Source organism: Calonectris borealis, chromosome 11 (genome assembly GCF_964195595.1).
Source record: "Calonectris borealis chromosome 11, bCalBor7.hap1.2, whole genome shotgun sequence".
NCBI lineage: Eukaryota > Metazoa > Chordata > Aves > Procellariiformes > Procellariidae > Calonectris > Calonectris borealis.
Window position 1 is genome coordinate 5,888,885 of NC_134322.1, and position 14,380 is coordinate 5,903,264.

Below are 14,380 nucleotides of genomic sequence, written 5' to 3' on the forward strand. Positions count from 1 at the left end.
AGAGGCAGAGAAAAGTCGCCTGTGTGGAGCAATGCTGAGACACCACGAAAATGGGGACAAAAGACCTAGGAGCGGGGGGAAGGCGAGGGCTGGAGTAAACGGGCGCCTGACTTCGAGGTGAAGTTGAGGGGTCTCCAGCCCCGTGGGTCCATCAGGCAGGCAGGTCTCTAGCAGCAGAAGCGAGGGCACATCCAGCTCAGATACGAGGGGTTTAAATCCTTCTCCTACAAGTTTGTTCTCCCCTCTCCTTCACACCCCACCCCCCCCAACCCCCCCCCCGCAAGAAAATGTGGTGAGTAAAATGGATTTTAGCGTTTAACCACCTCGTTTTATCCACGTAATGACAAGGCTCGTAATATGTAATCTACAGATTATTGCCTTTCGGGGGTGACCACAAGTGGCATAAAAAAAAAAAAAAAAATTCAGCATTTCTGCAAATGACAGAATGGCTAAAACCAGCCCGTGCTTTAAGTATTGAAGTTGGGGAGCTGCTGCTGCAGGATTTTATCGGTCGTAGGGAGCAATTCAGCCGTGGTTCAGGTAGAGCCCTGGGGTGTCTCGGCGGATTAAAGAAAACTTTGCTGGAGACAAGCAAACGTCTAAGTGCCAAAGGGCAGAAAGGTGGGAGCAGGGCAGGGCTCTGCCAAGCGACGTTAAAACACGCTCTTTAGGGATGATCGGGATTTTTTTTTTTTTTTTTGCCTTGAATCACTGATGTTTGGGCCGTGTTCAAACGCTACCTTCTCTCTGTGTATTCTTCTGTAGCAGAAAATAGGATGCGACTGCAGAGAACTAAGTCAAAGGAGCGAGAGAAAGTTTGAGCCGCGCTTTAAAAGATGCTGATTGCTGGGAGGGAGGAAAGACATCTAAAGCTAGGAACCGAGGAGTAAAACTGATGTGAAAACAGCTTTTCACTTCTCCTCCAAGTGCTAATTTTGCTACTGTAAACAAACACTGAAGTTAGAAACAGCTGCAAATAGCCTGCCGGGCACTCAGGGCTTAGGGACGGGGCGGGGGGGGGGGGGGGGGAAGTGACTTTTGTTCATCTCTCTGGGCTGAATTTCACCCAAACTTTGCTTTCTCCCGAAATCAGTGGCTGATGCTGTTTTTAGTTGTGGAGAAAGGGGGGAAAAATAGGCATATTAAGCGCATTTCATGTGAGCCTATAGAGTGCAGGCAGCTCGGCTGGATCACTAATGCAACAGGAAACCTCGGGATAGACTCAGCCTAATTAACAGTTTTCCATAGCTGAAGCGATTTTTAAGAATCCCAGTGGATTAGCCCAATATGTTCAGGTGTGAGGCTACGAGGGCCTATAACTCCTTTCACTATAATCTTATAACCTCCTTACCTAATTCCTTAGATTGCAGATAGGAAGAGTCTGACCCTGGAGGTCGTAAAGAGCTTGGTTTCATTAACCCTTCCCTCCCCAGCGCTGCTCCAAGGTTAACTGCGCTAGGCTGTGTGTTTGGGGGAGGGAGAGCAGAAGAAAGGGATTTTGCAAGAGGGGTCGATCGGACGGAGGCGGGGAGGCAAGGCTTAAAATGATTTCTGCTCCCTTCATTCCCCTCCCTTGATCCAAAGGAAAAATGGAAATGGAAAGGGAACTTTTTCCCATGCACCGGGAGGTGCGTAAATGTACGGGTATTTGTGAGACAATTCATTCCCTTTACACCACTTCAGAGGTTTGGTGGTTTTTTTTAACCTTTTTTTTTTTTTTTTTTCCCCCAAACGTGGAGGAAATGAAACATTCTAGAAACGTCAGATATTGCAAAAAGCAAAGCAATCTCCATCTTTAAGACCAGCAGCAATCTCTTGAGCTTCTTGTCCATAGTAGAGCTGTAATCTTTAAAGCAAAAAATAATCTAGAAAAGCTTCTCAGACTGTATTTGCCTGGTAACACACCTGGTTTATATTTTAATAGGTAGTTACATTGTATTGATTCAGGGTACATCATTGATGTTGAAAGTTAATAACTCTCAAATTATATCTATCTGCCTACATACATAATTGCATACACAGTATAACACTGTAAGAATTTGCATTTTGCAGCACATTCTTTGTTCTTAAATCTTTTAACACATTGAATTGTTCCTTTGAAGAAAATGCTATTGAGCCACATGTTTAAGGAAAAGATGCTTTTAAACTATATGTTTATGCAATGAAATTGTTGAGTGAAATACAGGTTTCTTTGTATTTCACACAAACCTTGCCATACGCCAATCTTAACCTATACATCTGAAATGCTTTTTTTTTTCTCCCAGTCAGAAGGCAGAAATATGTGAACTGCTGAGAGAGGTGGGTACTTTTTGGTAAGTATGTTTAGATATGATCTTCAGATACATTTATTGTACTTTCAAATTCTTTGGATACTAATTGAGCTAGCAAACAATATCCCAGCTGAATGTTTCAGCTCCTTCCCTATTTAACAAGCTCTTAATATAGAATTATATTGTAGCCATCCTTCTACTAAACAATATAGCTGAGGAGTCAGCAAAAAAAAAAAAAAGTTAAAACCAAATTATAATTGCTGCCTTATATCTGACTCCTCTTCCTTTCCACAGTCCTAATGAACTCTTTAAAGTTTTTTTTTTTTATTTCTGAGTGACAGATCAAAAATAATTAGCAGAATCAGAAGCAGCTGGAAAGCTTGAAATAATGTGTCTAAATATTTCATATTGCTACTTCTAATACTAGCCCACCAGTTGTAAAAAGGAACCATTCCCTATTTATTCTGCGGTACTTTATAAATACAGAAAGATAGATCCCTTTTTTTCCAGGGCCTGCCTCAGAGATGACACAAATAGGGATTGAACTATCAGGAAAAAAAAAGAAAAAATAAAATAAAAACAAAACGCTGGACAGGAATAGAGACAGACAGATAGATATGTAACTGCTTCAGAACAATGTTATGTACCACATTAGGGGATGGTAAAAAAAAATAAACAGATTGCATATTTATAACCTCATAATTAAAATACATTCTTATCTCTCTCCTCTGAAAGGTTGCAGCTTTCTTGGAAATATTTTGAGTGCATATTTTAAACTCCGTGTCCCGAATTGAATTAAGATGAGCTGTTTTACCCAAGAGTAAAATACTTGTTTGCAATTTAAGGTTTAAGTTTCAACAGCCTATCAATCGCCATATCATTTTCCTTATATTTTACCTCCTTCTGTTTGGAGACTTTATTTAAAATGATGTTAATTTATCTGTTTGTAAGAAATTAGTCAATATTATCCAAAATAATCCCCTGTGTTTGACTGAGGTAAATTGGATGAGAATTTTTCACATTCAAAGGGTTAAAGCTAAACCGAAAACTTTAAAGCAAAGGGATACCAGCAAACAGTGAAAAATGGCATGTCTGCTCTCTCTTGACAAGCTTGCATTACATCACATATAAGGAAGCACAAATTTTTGAATCTAAGACCAGTTTTAGTTTTTAATAGGAAATAATTACACGGAACTTTATTTCCAGAGAGAATGTCCCTTCCAGCTACAGTGTTTTGCTTTGATCTAAGTATTAACTGGTAATAAAATAACCATATTTTGGATCCTAAGCATATTGATGCTTAAAGGAATGTTATGCTTTCAATCAAATTCTAACTTTAGATTATCCGAAGGTATTCATCCTTCTTTTGTCAGAAACCAATTTGCTCTTTTACTCCTGCAGCTACTCTCATGTGTTTCAGTATACTTTGTTATTTTATAGTAGAATTTGCACTGACGAGGTGGAACACTTTTAGACGGAGTGAGAGCTTGTTCCAGCCTGGCATTTTGGGCTGTTTCTCATACAGCTCCCCAGTCCAGCCCTTCTTTACACTTGTTGTACACCACCACCATCACTCGTTTCTGAGAGCGACTACCGCAAACGTCTTCGCAGCAGTATTTTGTTTTAAATCTTCAGATTTATTCATTTATTTATTTAAAACCTGGAGAATCAATCATTTGGACCCATCCTGAACAATTAACCTCCCCTTTATATTACAGCCCCAAGTGCAGTACTTCATAAAGACATGAAAAGGACATCCCAGACACCAGGACCCGAGCCCAGGCTTGTCACAGAGTATAAAAGGAGAGAAAAAGGGAGTTTTTATCTCTTTGCCCAGCCAATTCTTGATAGTACTAAGTTTCAGTGTGACAGTAAAACAGTTTTGATAACATAGCTCATGGGTTTCTCTGCCACATAAAGTTTTCTTAATAATAAAAAAGAAGAAACTTTATCCCTGCTAAATTAAAATAGGGCAGATGTTGGATATGGTTCATATTAGCCAGCCTTTCGCCCCTTTGCCCCTGGCACTAAAGTTCTGACTTTTTCTTTCTACTATGTCTGTTTCTAACTGAAAGGTATTATTCCTGCCCTAGCCCTCTTCTTCTATTTATTTTTTCAGCGTCTAAAATTAAACCTATTCATTTAGTAATATACATTCTATTACAGATTGCTAAACCTGGCCAGAGAGGGGAAATATTTTCCAAAAAGTGATGCACCACTGACCTTAAAAGAAAACACGAGGCAGGGAAAGCTGTTCTTAAAAGGTTTATTTCTAGAGAGTTTTGTAGCTCTGTTGACATTATAGGGATAATGGCTGTATTGCAATGGGCTTTCAAGGCCCAAGAGGTTTATGTTTTCTTCTGACCATAAGTATAATAAAATTTTAAAGGTGCACAAAGTCTCATCACTTTAGATATTTAAAACTAGATTGAAAAAACCCTTGGGAAACATACATTAGAGTGGACAGCCCTGCTGAGAGAGCAAGGATAGACAAAAAAAAAAAATACCCTAAACCCAAATAAAAACCCCCAGCTTTTCACGCTAGCTGTATGAAAATCCTGGCTGTTACACTCCCTAGGATAGTACAGCTCTTTTCTCCAGGGCTGCGAAGATAGAATTTATTGTCCATTTGGAACGATCAAGTTTAGGCTAATAAAAGGCCCTCTGTAAGCAGAAATGCCCAAGTTGATGTTTGACGGAGTTTTCAATGGTAGAGTTTATATAGGATGGGGGCTCTGCACTATTTGAAATTACTCATATCTCAGCAGCTGAAGACATTTGACATACAGAAGTAAACGTTAGTAGGCAACGGCTGAAGGTTAATCAGCATTGCTTTCTGAACTGGACGGTTGAAAGCAGGAAAAAGTGAAAGCTGCTCTCTCCAGCCCTTCCTTTTGCTAAGGCGCTGCTAACTTTTATGATTTTTTTTTTTTTCTCTTCCTCTTTTACTATCTGTCTTTGTGCCTGAGGGCCAGTGAAAGAACACTGCAGATTCTAGATTGCTTTCAGAGTTTCCCTTTGCTGATGATGGATTACCATGTCAATTTAAACGGCATAGGATTAATTTGTTTCAATGATTTCTCTTTAGGCTGAATGCCAGTCTTTTTTTCTATCTCTCTCCTTGATAATAATAATAATAATAATAAATAATAATAATAATAATAATAATAATAATAATAATAATAATAATAATAATCCCTAAAAACCCCAAACACTTTTGATATCCCACATTAAAAAGACAATAATAGGAATAGACAAGTTAGGTGTAATGTTGCAACACAGTTATAGGTTTGAGTGTTTTTATCTCATTCTAAGGGGCTGAAGCATACAGTCAGTCACATTAAAATGAAATTGGATCCAACGTTTATTCAATAAATACTTGTCTTGTAGGTAATCCAGAGCAGAGTGCTTTTGACACATAAGGACTTAATTTGTCTTGGATAACAAGTTATTAATATGGCACATTTAAACTTGCCACCTACAATAAGGTCATTTAGATCTATAATAAGACGCGCAAGAGAACTTCATAAAGCAAGAAACAAAGTTTGAAACTGCCTCCGAGTTGTGGAGCAGACGCACGGCTCATGGTTTGCTCTTTTCAGAAGAAAGTTCAGAGCAGGAGGAGCCATCCAAACCCAAATGGGTGTGCATCTGCTCTTCTTTGAACGGCAAACGTAAATGGAGTAAGGAGGAAAGAAAAGAACCCAAACACACATTTTTGAATGAGCAAGCTTTAAAGCTGTGCTGCGTCTGCTAGCAAACTCATCGCAGCTTTGAAAGTGAAAAAACAACATTTGGTTCCGAGTGGAAATTCGCCCGCATTTGCACCCTACCTCTTCCATGTGCTGTGCAATTTACTTGCTTTTAATAATAAGTGAGGAAGTTGGAACATAATCCACCCATAAATGTTATTGCTGTAATTTGACTGTGCTGTGTTTGTTCATGCATTAGCTGTATATGTAAAGCGAAGTGGGGATGTATGGTGGTGATCCCCGTACAGCCTGAACAAACTGAGATGTTTTGGTACGTACTGGATTTCAAACCCCAAATACTCCGCAAGTGTTTTAAAATTTGGGAAGCTGGAGGTGGGGTGTTCAGTCTCAGACCTGTCCTAACTGAACGATGCCTGTAAGAGGTGCATCAGGAGGGGAATATTGTGGGCATGCAACACAGGACGTGTTTTGCAGCTGCAATTTGGTCTCCACACTGTATGCATGAGCTTTATTGTCCTGCTTTTATGTATTAAGCTCTTGGTTGCTCTTGCCCTGGCAGATTCTGTCTCTTTAAGTAACTAAATCTCATTTTTAAGCTCTTCCTGGGAAAAGGATGTTACACATGAGTAGAAAAATGCAGGCAAGAAAGGCTAATTGAATGAAAAGAGAGAATTAGGTTAAAAATAGAGTACAATCTAGTATCACATTTTCACTAGTGTAACCTGAAATGAAGGTGTCTCCAAGTCCCTAGTGATGCCAGAGTGTTTAGATGTTGGGCACAGATGGAGACACCTATTGAAATGTGTCTGAAGAAGATTAATAGGACTTGTCAGTGTTGGGAAAGCACTGCTTTGCTGTAAATTTCTACCAGCACAAGATGAATTACCGATGAATGCTCAGTTATCAACCCCATCACTATCATTGGACACTAAATCAAATTGAGCAGTTATCTACAATCAGAAAATTTCTTTTAAAAATAGGCATACACCTTTAGGCTTAAACTCTTTAATAAGACAATATCCTCTATGGTATGTGTGTGTTCACGAAGGGATATAATTTAAAGTTTCTATACAAAAAGCTTCTGTTCAGGAACGAACTCCAAGTTTAGTGTGAAATCAGGGTTGTCAAACAATAGAAGATATTCAGAAAATACTGGTTATACGATATAATGTTCTGCTGGGGGCCTGATCCAAAATGGATTTTCATGCATGTCATTAGATTTTGGATCTGTCCCTATTTCTGAGAGGTTTTTTTCATCACTCCTCTCCCCTTATTTTTGATGATGACAAAAAACTTCTCTCTACCTTAAAGAGTGAGCATCCAAATCATATCTTAATGCAAAATAGCTGTCAAGACTCAGGGTATATGTATAATAATAATACTCCCGCCCCAACAGGTTTAGGAAATTACAGCTTAATATAATGAAATATGTGATGAAAGGATCAATGAATAATATTTTTAACTGAAAATATTTCCTTCTCTCCTTTATAAAAGGGGAAACTGTCACAAGCAAAACTACCACAAGCATTTACCAGTGTATTAGATGTATTTAGCATGTGATGCTGATGATGACAATGATATTAAATAAGCATTATATATTTTTAGTTTCTAGGATTTCTTTCCCTCTCACCCAGGCATTGTACCATTTTATCCAAGGAGATTTATCGTGGCATGTTTTCCGAAGTCCATTTTTGCCTTTTATTATAGACAAGGGCAGTCATTTATGTTTAGGGAGGGAGACAGGTACAGTGCCTTTATCTGATCGGTGTCCCCAGCCACAGCCACCTTCTTAATCGACGGCAAATTCCCACTCTGGAGGATCAGGCCCTACCTGGGCTACTTCTCAGCCAAGGAATGTATCCTTCCCTTCAACTCCATATATCTTACCTGTGGTGTATGTTATTTTTTGAGGAGGGAATAATATGCTATTTACCACAAAGCACAGCTTCAAAGCCTTTGTGTGTTTCTCATCTCCAGCCAAATCTTATTATTTACCACCTTAAAAATTTACCCGGGTAAGGGATAGTAGCAGTTATTGTCTTCATTTTTACATCCTAATTTTCACGCAGCAAACGCCCTGCATTAGGGCCAGATTCTCACTCAGATGGAAGTTATTAACTCTAAGCAGAACGGAGCAGATTTCAGCCAGCCACAGCCCGTGCCCTTCTAACACAGTCGCTTTACAGCATCCCCGTGCTTATTTTTTTCTTTGGAGGGCATGATTCTTTAAACATGTTTGTTTTACACAGAGCAGCAGTTGATTCCTAACTTTTTTTTCCCCACAAACATGTAAAGAGAATATTAATAGGGAATATTAATGGAGCTGAGTGCAGCACGGTGCTAGTTAGATTGTAGTAGCTGAGAAATATGAACTAGTGAACATAATCCATAAACTCCATTTGGTTACTATAATACTCCAATCTGTATTTATTACAACCCCACTCTGATGCTTATACAACTGCAATTGCTAGATTTATACACTCTAATGGTTTCACAATAGGAAAAACCTGTGTTCTTTATCTTTCTTTTCCTGTCCAAAATAACCCCTTCCACATATACTTCAGGCTTCTCCGGACCTTGTCTGGGTTTAATCACAGGCTGTGGGACAAAATGTGCATTATTAAGAAATATAAATATTTTCAGAAGCAATCAAAGGGTTGAAAGATTGATTCGGCATGTAGATTGGATTTAATTCGAAGCAGCTTTGTTCTAATGAGGACTACTGGGATACAAAGACGGCAGCCGCTTATGGCCACCAGTTGGGAACTTCGACTCGCTGCAGCAACCTGTCAAGAATTTCAAGAAACTACCAGGTATTAAAGAGCAAAGAGGTGAGGAAGCTGGTGGTCTATTGTTTTCAGCCTCCTTCAGAGGCTGGATTAGGATTTCATAGTCCCTGTTTTACCAAAATGACAATTAAGGTTCATTTCTTGCCGTCCGCAGGGCCAAATCCTGCAGCCCCTCATTCGGGGGAAACCCCTATGGACTTTATGGGGGGCTTTGCTTAAGGGAAAGGTGGAAAAGCTTGGCTGAGCCCCAAGTCCAGCAAATTCGAGAGCTCTGTAGCAATTTGTACTGCTTCCAGACCTGGTGTGGTTGCTTTCGCAGTGACTTTTTCTGTTAGATTTTGCTACCTGTGCTCCTAGATGTAACAGAACCTTTTTGCATAGGGAGGTGTTTTTCCCTGCAAGAGCATCCGGAGAAATATAACTCCGTGTTGGCTTGGAAGCTCTCGTGGCCTCATTGGGTGACCAGCAGAACTGTCAGACCCGTCCTGCTTCCCAGGGAAAAGCCTGCAACGTCCAGCAAAACATCCTTGAGATGATGCTGAACAAAACGGGACACTGGATAGCTTTCCCCTTAGACTTAAAAAACCCAACAGTAAAATTTCTGCGTGCACTGTGGGGGGGGTGTCACGTCACAGGTACTTGGGGAGCACAAGACCCTGGCAGCTTTCCGAAATGTCGAGCGTACAGTCAGAATCACAGTACATACAGGATCAAACACCGACTAGTTTCTCTCTCCCCGTAGCCCCCCCCCTTGCCTACTTTTGTCCATAAAAGCAATAGAAAGAGAGAAAGCTTGAATTTTCTGAACTGTTTCACCCATCCACAGCTGGAATTCCAAAGTGAAATGAAAATGCCTTTAAAATCAACCCTACATGGGAGCCTGAGAGAACAAGTTTTCCTTTGTTGTAGGGTATAGTATTATTTGCTGTAGGTTTTTGATATACATTCTAAATTAGGCCTGCAAAGGAATGCTTCATCTTTAATTCATCACTCTCAGCTGAAAGAGATTAGCAATGTCTAGCACGCACCCTTCGTATGGTGCTGACCTCATCAAGTATGGCCTGAAATTAATTAGCCTCATTCATTCCAAATGGAAAAGGATAATGGAGCTGCATTTTAGAGATGACCATCACAAATTGTATGCAGCATATTTAAAATCCCTCCCCCCCTCGCTCCCCTCCCCATTTAAAAAACTATGTAGATTAAAATTCTTTCCAGAACTTGCAATATGTCAGAGTTATCGAGGCATTAGGAGCAGAAACCACTCAGTTTTTATTTGTGGAACTGGGAGCCACATTTTGTGTGTGTGGCTGTAAAAGCAGCAAGCCTGTCTTAATGGCAGAACACCTGGAATTAATTTGATGTTTCCAGGTGCTCTGGCAAACTGGGGCATCAAGCACTTGATGTTTAAACATTCTTCCACTGGCTTGCTTAAATCAATATGAAAGTGGTGTCCCTTTGTCATTCATACATGCAAAGTGCTAGCACAAACTCCAGCTTGGCTTCAGAGTCCTACATCACTCATAATCTAATTAGAAATCAGAGCAGAGCTGAAGCAGCATTCTTTGTGGATTCTTGGGCAGTAAATAGGGATACTTGTCTTTTGTTTCCCTCCTCGATTGCATCGTTCACAAGCTTTCACACCACATCTCTAAAGGTGGTTAGGTGCCTCAAGATGTTGACAGGCATGAAGGACAAGATTATTTAGGTATTTAGGTGCCTACCCCGGGTGATTTCAAATGGAATTAAGCAACTGGATGTTACTGGGGGGGGGTGGGGGGAAAGAAAAAAGAAAAAAAAGCTTCCAGTGCATATGAAAAGCTCTAATTTGTTGTCCTAAACTCTAGCAACGTGGGCGATCTTTTTCCAGGGTAAAATTGCCTGCAGGGTAAATTTACTGAAGTCTGTTAATTTTTACCGAGGTGAGTGGGTACTCAGTTTTGGGCAGCGCAGCCCAGCCCGGCGGCTCAGCCAGCTCCTCCCTGGCCGGGCAGGGTGGTGGTGTGTGCTCCGCTTGCTTCCCGAGAGACAGGGAAAGTAGTAAAGAGTGCGGGATTTCCCACAGGAATTTGGAAGATGCTCACGTCTAAGACAATGGTGAGGATTGGGCCAAAATCCAGATCCAGCCTGCGTTCCTCCATCTGAGTAGTCCTATCTCGACCTACGACTGCTGATGGATCACAGTGACGTGGACCTTTCTCTCTCCTTACTCCCCAGCATCAGATCACCAAGAGGGCCTGAGAAAATACTGTGAGTAAGAGACACGTTTTTCCTCACACCAAATACTTAATTGTGAAACTTCAGGTTTTGAAATGACATGGTCAAAATGGCCTGTGTCTGCAATGCCAGGGCTTGGGGAACGTTTCTGCAGTTTGTACGCCCAAGGCTGAATACATAGGGAAAACATCTTGTGATATGTGCTGTAATCACCTGATACCCAGGAAAATTGAGAATTAATTATTTCTCTTTAACACAAACAAATATTTGTCTTCCAAAGACTCCATTCATTAAGACTGCCATTGAATCCAGGATTGAACCCATTGTTATTAATCCTAAATGAATTCAAGTTTGTCTACCATGAACAAAGCTGCTCGCCATCTGATAATCCAAATTTGCTCAGGAAAAAAGAATGAGCAAATGTTAGAAGCAGCAGGTGAAATCATACCACAGTTATTAAGCCTTCTTTCAGGGGAAGCACAGGATAGATTAAATTGTTATGTTAGGCCATGTTGTGAGTCCACGTCAATTTTGTTTGAGATCTTATCTTAGCTCAGAACTGTTTCCTCCTAAATTAAACTAAATGCTGAAGACATGAGAAGCATGTTGACCCAAAGAGTCAAAACTTTGGACTCAGCAGCCTTCTGATCTTTTGTCCACAGAGTATCGAGTTGTAAAGCTGTGGAATATTAAATAATCATGATTATCTTCAACTTGCCTAAGTTCATTTGTCATGCTGAAACACTGGCACGGATTTTCCTTACTGTTTTTTCAGAACGAGACATTGATTCTGCCTGAAAGCTGATTTCGTTTGCCACTGATCTTACAGACTGCGGTCCTATACTAATATTAAGTCTCATAAACTACCCGTGGTCTGTAATTCTGCCTCTGGTGTTCTTCATTTCTCTTTTGCAAACACTGTCCTCCAACAAAGAAACAAACAAAAATCTTACAATCAAAACGACCGAACTATGCTGGTACTTCGATCAGCTGTTATCATGCACAGGCAGTTCTTGAGGTTCAGAAATGCAGTGTAATTCACCTGGGATAGGAAATCAAATTTTAAAATGAGCTGAACAGACATTTTTAGGAATAAGTAAGTTTCTAAATAAACCAGCTTTTTAATTCCGTCTTTTCTATATTGGTACTGTAAATCAATATAGTCTGCACTTGAAGAAACCAGATGAGTTTGAATTGTCATAATTAAATATCATCCTATTTTTTTGCATCACAGCCAAACAAGGAGTTTTATTCCTGACACAAGAGTTTTCTCAAGTAGGGACAACTTACTAACTTACTACAGCAATGATTTAAGCTCTGAGTGGTTCCATCATTTTTTAGAAAAGAAATCTCTACCAAAATGCATAACACAATTCATCCCTGTTGTCAGAGCACTGAAGAGATGGAGTTACAGAAGAAATAATATTGTTTAGATGCTTTCTAAATACAAACATAATGATGATACATGAAATACTGCGATCTACTCAGCCGGACTTCCGATTATCTACACGCAAACTGTGTGTTCATTCATCACTTCATTCACTTCAGCTGAATCGTTGGTTAGTGGCAGACATTAACACTAAGCCTTAAGTTTGAATGGGAAGAAAATCAAGGAGAGTGCAAAGCTGTATATTAGCTTAGACAAGTAGGATGTCATTGCTAGCCTGAATTTGTTGATGACACCAGGCATTAAGCAAGTAAATCTTTAGCCTCTGAAGCAACAGTTCACTTACTTTCAATAATGACATCCAGGAGGGAACGCAGTGGATTTACAACAGCGGGTACTTATGGCCAGTTAGCCCCAACCACAAAATAATGATTCAAAATAGAGGTTCGCCTTTCCCCTGAATTTTTTTTTTTTTTCTTATTTTAGTCTCATTTCAAATGTTCAAGAATCTGGGTTTGATTTTTTGGTGATGGGAAAGGATTTTTGTCTGTGAAGTATTGAGCTCATGGAATCATTAGGGCAATTTCCATTCTTACCTAGCAAAGACTACGGAGATGTTCAATGGTACAAAAAGGCATCCAGCTCCCGATCTGGGGTTTGTGTGTAAGGTCAGGCCTTTCTGTGGGTTGTAGCTTGTTCCCATTTGTACCAGATATCAGTGACTTATAGTGGTTTCTCCTAAATCACTGGACATTGCAGATCCACACAGACACGGTGAGCTCATGTGCTGAAAACAGAAGTGTGTTGAGTAGCCATCAGAGTTCTTTGTCCCAGCTAAATTATTTGGCTCCTCTTCTGCAAGATTTTCTTTCCATACATTCTAATTCTACCATCCTTTCCCCCTAACAACAACATAAATGAGTACTCTATAGGTGTAATTACAATAATAGTTCTTTTACTGCAAATACTAGAAGCCTGTAACCTGTAATTCACTTTTTCTGATACTCTTCTATTCTAACACTAGACATGTTATTTGAAAATGTCTAGGACCTGAAAGCTAAATTTATATAGTGGTATATAATAGCAATGGAAACTAAGCCTCCTCCTTAGCTCAGGCTTTAGAGCTATGTTGCGTCTCTTTGCCAATTGGTGCCTTGTTCACCTATAAATATCATACCCACCATTCCCATAATAGTTCCAATATCAGAGTTAAACAGCAGGAAGGAAGATAAGTCTCCATGTGTTTAATTTAAGGCAAGAATCTATGAAAACCCCAGACCTACTGGCATGCAATATCTTCTCTTGCATTATTCCATGGCAAATTCAGGGGCAATAAGCGCATTGCTTCTTCACAGTGAATCTGCCATATCTCTTGTAACACCAGATGCCCTTCTTTTCTAGGGATGAACATCACAAGACCATGATTGAAACATGTGAGGACCAAGCACACAGAGAGATGGTTGATGCAGCTGGTTCCCTGACTGTCACTGGACGGTAGTTCAGCTCTCAGCCATGGCACAAGCTACCAGAGGCTGGAGAAACATCACGTGGACTGTTCCTGTCCTGGCTCCTCCTCATCAGTGCTTTGAGCTGTATGAAGCCCTGAGAACCAAGGCAACATGAGCGCATGACCAGGCATTTGTTCCTCTCATGGTCTATGCTTGAAGCACAGTGCAAAGTTTCATCCTTTGCTGCTGCAGGTAGGAGCTGAATCTAATTTACAGACCCAGTGTTAGTGATGAGCAAGACAATAATGCTAAAATAACCCACGTGAACCTTTGCCCTCTTCTAGAACTGACATTGTTTCATCATTTTCTCTCTATTTTCTGGATGAAGCAGCCAGCACAAGGAGGGCACGCTGGCACACATCCCAGTTGATAGCTGAAAAGAACAAACTGACAAACATTTTTAATATGCTGCAGTTTATCAACATCCCAGTGAATAAAGGGTGAATGATATTTTCCATTGGTTATTCATAGATGTACTGGATATGCTGATAAACTG

General features: G+C 40.1%; 1 long non-coding RNA gene across 4 annotated transcripts in view; it reads left to right on the forward strand.

Annotated features, from left to right (window-relative positions):
- LOC142086630 (uncharacterized) overlaps positions 1–14,093 on the forward strand; it is a 22,125-nt gene extending 8,032 nt beyond the window's left edge. The window contains exons 2-5 of one of the 4 annotated variants that reach the window (XR_012675203.1): positions 2,265–2,312; positions 8,627–8,796; positions 10,838–11,022; positions 13,778–14,093. This is a non-coding gene — a long non-coding RNA (uncharacterized LOC142086630). Of the gene's footprint in view, positions 1–2,264; positions 2,313–8,547; positions 8,797–10,837; positions 11,023–13,777 lie in introns of all 4 variants that reach the window. The other 3 variants (XR_012675204.1, XR_012675202.1, XR_012675205.1) reach the window with 3 other exon arrangements.
- Positions 14,094–14,380: the final 287 nt, after the last annotated feature.